Source organism: Oncorhynchus masou, chromosome 18 (genome assembly GCF_036934945.1).
Source record: "Oncorhynchus masou masou isolate Uvic2021 chromosome 18, UVic_Omas_1.1, whole genome shotgun sequence".
Lineage (NCBI taxonomy): Eukaryota > Metazoa > Chordata > Actinopteri > Salmoniformes > Salmonidae > Oncorhynchus > Oncorhynchus masou.
The window spans coordinates 33,705,640-33,712,257 of NC_088229.1; the positions used below are offsets into that span (position 1 = coordinate 33,705,640).

The 6,618-nt window shown below is 41.4% G+C and overlaps 1 protein-coding gene across 2 annotated transcripts in view; it reads right to left on the reverse strand.

Annotated features, from left to right (window-relative positions):
- The window catches only part of klhl17 (kelch-like family member 17), a 31,674-nt gene extending 25,056 nt beyond the window's left edge, over window positions 1-6,618 (reverse strand). For both annotated transcript variants that reach the window (XM_064923056.1, XM_064923055.1), the window contains exon 1: window positions 6,475-6,618. The gene's annotated coding sequence lies outside the window, so the exon portion shown is untranslated. The remainder of the gene's footprint in view (window positions 1-6,474) is intronic.

Below are 6,618 nucleotides of genomic sequence, written 5' to 3' on the forward strand. Positions count from 1 at the left end.
TTGGTATATGATCACGTGTCTCTATTATGCGTGGAAATAATTGGGAACAGATGACCCAAATTAAAATCACTTGGAGCTGATTTCCTGGTGTTAAAAAAAAGAAAGTACAGTGGGGAGAACAAGTATTTGATACACTGCTGATTTTGCAGTTTTTCCTACTTACAAAGCATGTAGAGGTCTGTAATTTTTATCATAGGTACACCTCAACTGTGTGAGACGGAATCTAAAACAAAAATAAATAAAAAAATCACATTGTATGATTTAAGTAATTAATTTGCATTTTATTGCATGACATAAGTATTTGATCACCTACCAACCAGAAACGGGGGTCCACATACTTTTGACCAAGTAGTGTATTTACTACAGAACAAACATAACAGGATAAAAACAAAAGAATAACAATAAAAAATGTAAGACTCAAAAAAAGCACCCTAATGAAAAGCCAAGCTAAAAAGGTGTGTTTTAAGATCTCTTTGAAATATGTCCACAGTTTCGACCTCCATCAGGTGCTCTGGCAAGCTATTCCAGACGCAGGGGGCATAGTAACTAAAGGGAACTAAAAGGCCAGAACCTGAGAACCTGAGGGACTTACTGGGTACACAACTCAACAGCACGTCTGATATGTATTGGGGTGCACAATAGGAGATTGATTTAAAAACCAACTAGATAACAGTAACACTATCTTGCTTTTGTCGTGTCTTTGGCTATGCCGGATTAAGTGATATGACATGCTATTCTATAAAATCCTTTCTCCGTAATTAATATTACCTGATTGAGCTAATCATGTAAATGTAATTAACTAGAGAGTTGGGGCACCACAAAATAATATTTATAGAGCTGTTATCTTCCGAATAAACTCTTAAAGACCTAGTAATATTTTACATCAATAGCAGTCAATATTAATCGTCACCTTAATTCAGTCTCATCTGAAAGTTGTGAATTCTTGGTTATCTTCACGAACCCTGGCTAACAAGTTGAATCAGTAATACAAAATTGGGTTTAATTATTTATTTACTAAATACCTAACTAAATCACACAGAATTACATATACACAGAATGAATTATACCTTGATTACAAATTACGTCATAAAGGAAAACGTCCCTGGTGGACGGAACAAATATGACAGCTGGTTACACAAAAGAAAGGGGTCTGTGTTTGAGTGAAAGAGCGGGCAGACTGAGGAACAAAGGGTGAAGCTGTGCTATCGTAAATACAGTAAGTATCTTATGCACTCTATCTTATGCATACCGCCCATTTGGAAAAGGAAAATGCAATAAATATTTACTCTGAGCTGCGCTTCGGTAGGTTGGTGGTAAATGGAAGGCCGTGTTGTCCAACCAAGTCCTTTGAAGAATGTCTCTGGTGGTAAATTGGATATGTTGTAGTAACATTGTTGTGTGGTAGACGGGTTACTCTGTCTGTTCTTTCCTAGCCTACGTTTGCAGCTGCTGTTGCTAACTCAACAGCTTGGAGGTATCACTTTTGTAGTGAATAAGAGTTCAAAGTTCATACCATTTGCAACCAAACTCACGCCGAGGTTGGCTTCGCTCTGTAGTTATTATCTGAACCATTCTGACATCGGACCGTCATCCTCACATCCTCGGAACAGGAGGTTACATTTTCGTCAAGGCTTTATATAGTGGAGCGAGAAGGGTGTGTTTGAAAAGTTTTATAACCCATGTCTCTTCACAGGGGCGGGCCACTGACTGAGCAGAGCTCTAACCTTATGAAAACCCAAATCGCTCATTTGGAAGCTAAAATTACATTTCATCTCTTCACCAATAATTTTATATTCAAACATTTAAATTGAACAACAATTCCATGTGACTCCGATAACTACAATGTGCAGACTTTCCACTGTAGAGTTTATGTCATCCTGTCATTAATGAGAATGTCTCAGATCACAACCGAACTGACATCATATTCATTAAGTACCACCGCATATGTTCAATTGGTCGGATTACCAGAATATAGTTCAATTCCGCCCACCTTCTGATGTTCCCAGAATCTCTATGTTAACCAAGGGGTTTTCAAATATCACAACAGTAGGGTAGAGAGAGGAAAAAGGGGGAAGAGGTACTTATGACTGTCATAAACCTACCCCCAAGGCCAACGTCATGACACTTTGGATCTTCATGCCTGATTCTTTTTTTTCTTTTCTTTTTTTTAACCTTTATTTAACTAGGCAAGTCAGTTAAGAACAAATTCTTATTTTCAATGACGGCCTAGGAACAGTGGGTTAACTGCCTGTTCAGGGGCAGAACGACAGATTTGTACCTTGTTAGCTCGGGGGTTTGAACTTGCTTCCGGTTAACTTCCGGTTACTAGTCCAACACTCTAACCACTAGGCTACCCTGCCGCCCCTGATAATCTAGGGCCTTTGAGAATCCACTGTCTATGTGTGCTATAGATTCCATAGACTCTATGGAGACGTTGTACTAAATATATCAGTGGAGGATGCATTAGTTTTAACTGTGCAGTGCACAAAAATATCCTTTCACAAATTCATTGTTTAACCATAGACGGAGAAGCATGTCAAATGTCACCACTGCTGCATAGGGCTTCTGTCACACACACACACACACATATACAGACATCATGTTCTAATGCCCAGGGCAAATAGCTGGCATCAGGCTATTTTGCACATTGGTACTTTGCAAACGTTAAAATGACATTTAAGCTGCAGAGGCTCCTTGGGGGAGGACTGTCCCGCTCTGAAGAATTTTAGATTTTTTTTTGTATGTTCCTTTTTAGATAACACTATACTAAATATATTCATGTCACCAAATAAGTGATTAAAACATATTGTTTTGCAATGAAGGTCCACAGTAGCCCCAACATCAGTCTGTAGGGTAGCACCATGTTGTAGCCGAAGGACAGCTAGCTTCCATCCTCCTCTGGGTGCATTGACTTCAGCACAAAACCTAGTAGGCTTGTAGTTCTCACCCCCTTCCATAGACTTACACAGTAATTATGACAACATCCTCCAACCCATCTTGAGCTCTTGCAGCATGAACTGACATGTCTCCCCCCAATCAAATGATTCTAAAATGAATCTAGTACTGAAAGCATAAGCTATAGCTAGCTAGCACTGCAGTGCATAAAATGTGGTTGCAAGAAAGAGAGAACTAGTTATATTTCCACTTTCACTTACTTAGCTAGTGAATGCAGCTAGCTAGTTTAGCCTACTCAAACACCTGGCTCAAACAGAGAGGGGTGCAATGTTAGCTAGCTGCCTATAGCTATCCAACACTTGAAGTCTTCCAAGTCAAGGTAAGATTTTGGTTTTATTAATTTATTGCCACCGAAGCCTGTCAGTGCAACTGCTAAACTATTTGCTGACTGTATACAGTACTGCATGATTGTAGCAGGTTTACTAACACTTTAGATCTAGTAGCTATGTTGATTATGGCGTTATAATATGGTGACAACGATGTAGGCTGTGTGTAGAGGTTAGCAGTTATGATATGAAGGTTTGGCTTGGAAAGGTTTTTTCGCATGGTCACAGATTGCTGATGTGTTGTGCACTGAATTCCACAAGAAAAGGGAGAAGGTGAGGGAGAAGAGCACGTAGACGCAAGAAGAAATTATACAACAATCAAAGAGATCATCCGGTAACGCATTCGGAATCTATTGTAGCGGTTTCAGGGGTTGTGTTGTGGATGGACGGTATGTGCCTGTGAGGTTTCCGTGTTTTCTGGCTACCAGGACCATAGACAGCAATGGGAAGTATTCCCCAGAGGCAGGACCATGGACAGCTCAGGCGAAACTTCCGGACTGCAGCAGAACAGCCACACCTGTCTCCAGTTGTATTTAGAGACTAAACTGCAGACAGGTGAAACCAATCAGGGCCTCTACTTAAACACGTCCTGGATTTGCTTTCTTGCCCTTTTTTTAATTTGACCCCAGCTGGTGAAGGAACAGGAGGCTATTGGAGAGACTGAGCATACAGTGGAGAAGGTGGTTTACCGGAATAAAGGAAAGGATGATTTCAACACGGAGTGAACCCCCAAAGACCAAGATTGGAGGACTGGTGACGATGTATTTACTTTGCTTGTTTGGGTTTTGTATATCATGAACTCTGCCGGTACCTGATAAAATAAACCGTGTTAACCCTTCACGTGGACTGGTGGTATGTGTTTATGTGTAAACCCTGCCCTGCAAAGATCATGCCGCTGAAACCGCCATAGTATTCAGACCCCCTACCAATATCCACATTTTGTTACTTTACAGCCTTATTCTAAAATGTATTAGATAAATGTCCTCAATCTACACACAATACCCCATAATGACAACGTGAAAACAGGTTCAGAGATTCTTGCTAATGTATATAAAAAATGATACCTTATTTACATAAGTATTCAAACCCTTTGCTATGAGACTCAATTGAGCTCAGGTGTATCCTGTTTCCATTGATTATCCTTGATGTTTCTACAAATTGATTGGAGTCCACCTGTGGTAAATTCTATTGATTGGACATGATTTGGAATGGCACGCACCTGTCTATATAAAGGTCTCACGGTTGATAATGCATCTCAGAACAAAAACCAAGCCATTAAGTCAAAGGAATTGACCGTAGAGCTCAGAGACAGGATCGTGTTGACACACAGGTCTGGGGAAGTGTACCAAAATATTTCTACAGCACTGAAGGTCCAAAGAATATAGAGTCCTCCATCATACTTAAATGGCGGTTCCAAACTAATTCCAAGACTCACCCTAGAGCTGGCCGCCCAGCCAAACAGAGCAATCGGGGAAGGGCCTTGGTCAGGGAGGTGACCAAGAACCCGATGGTCACTCTGACATAGCTCCTCTGTGGAGATGGAAGAAACTTCCATAAGGACAACCATCTCTGCAGCACTCCACTAATCAGGCCTTTTTGGTAGAGTGGCCAGACGGAAGCCACTCCTCAGTAAAAGGCACATGACAGCCTGCTTGGAGTTTGCCAAAAGGTACCTCTGGTCTGATCAAACCAAGATTGAAGTCTTTGGCCTGAATGCCAAGCGTCACATATGGAGGAAGCCTGGCGCCATCCCTATGGTGAAGCATGGTGGTGGCAGCATCATGCAGCGGGGTTATTTTTCAGCTGCAGGGACTGCGAGACTAGTCAGGATCGAGGGAAAGATGAAAGGAGCAAAGTACGGCGAGATCATTGAAATCCTGCTCCAGAATGCTCAGGACCACAGTCTGGGGTGACGGTTCACCTTCCAAAAGGACAATGATCCTAAACACATAGCCAAGACAATGCAGGAGTGGCTTCGGGGACAAGTAAATGTCCTTGAGTGGCCAAGCCAAAGCCCGGACTTGAACCCAATTGAACAGCTCTGGAGAGACCTGAATATAGCTGTGCAACGAAGCTACCCATCCAACCTGACAGCACTTGAGAGGGTCTGCAGAGAAGAATGGGAGAAACTCCCCAAATACAGGTGTGCCAAGCTTGCAGCGTAACACCCAATCTGACAGGAGACTGTAATCATTGCCAAAAGTGCTTCAACAAAGTACTGAGTAAAGGGTCTGAATACTTATGTAAATGTAATATTTCCGTTTATTTTAAAATACGTTTTTAAAATTCTAAAAACCTGTTTTTTTCTTTCGGGTATTGTGTGTAGATTGAGTAAAAAAACGGAATAAAGAAACGATTCAAATCATTTTAACAAAGTCAAGGGGTCTGAATACTTTCCGAAAGCACTGTTTGTAGCCGCTATGAAGTGAACTGTTTGCGTGTGATCAGGGATGTATTCATTCCGACGATTCTGTTAAACGTTTGTTAAACGGAACGAAACGGGCTGAACATACCTGACTGTTGGACTAATGATTGCACCCTATATCAGTTAGATGCAGTCGATAGCGTGCAAGGCGTTAACGAATGTGTCAATGTCTGCCACCTTGATTACACAAATTTCTCTCGACCTATGAACCTTGCGTACGTTGTAAACTTTCATTCATAGTCTATGTTGTAGCAACTTCATGATGGGCATAGGGAAAAATCCACCTAAACCTATTGATGTTTCATTGAGCTGGGTGAATATGGTGTAATATAAATAAGGCTGTTTATAAACAAATAAATAAATCTTGTCCGCCACGGCATTCAATACCATTGTGTTTTTAACGCATACAAGATTGCCACCACACAAGAGAATGCATTTGGTCACTGCAGTAAAAGACACACCGACTGCATTATCCGCGGCCATGCCACACAAAGCTATTCCACATACACATTTCCTTTTTCGGACTCATTCAGCATTCTGGATGGCTGCTAGACATACGGCTTCAATATATGCAAGCCATTTCCCCGTTGTGACCGTCACCATCTTTGTTCGTTTAACAACATGCATGCTGTCATCACGCCTTCATACTTGAGCTTGTTTCTATTCATTTAATATTCCTAAAGATGTGGTACTGCACCTCAACTCCCACACCATCTACTTCGAATGACAGTATCATCAGCAAGAAAATGGAGAAAAAAAAACAATTACCGGTGATAAACGTTGCGGTTTCGTCGCCCCTCTTCACTGAAATGATGGGGAACGTGAAAACACCACGAGATGCATCCAAATTGATAAACTCTACTGCCTGTCTCGGTCCATATGAGTAAAGCATACGACAGGAAGAAAGCCTCA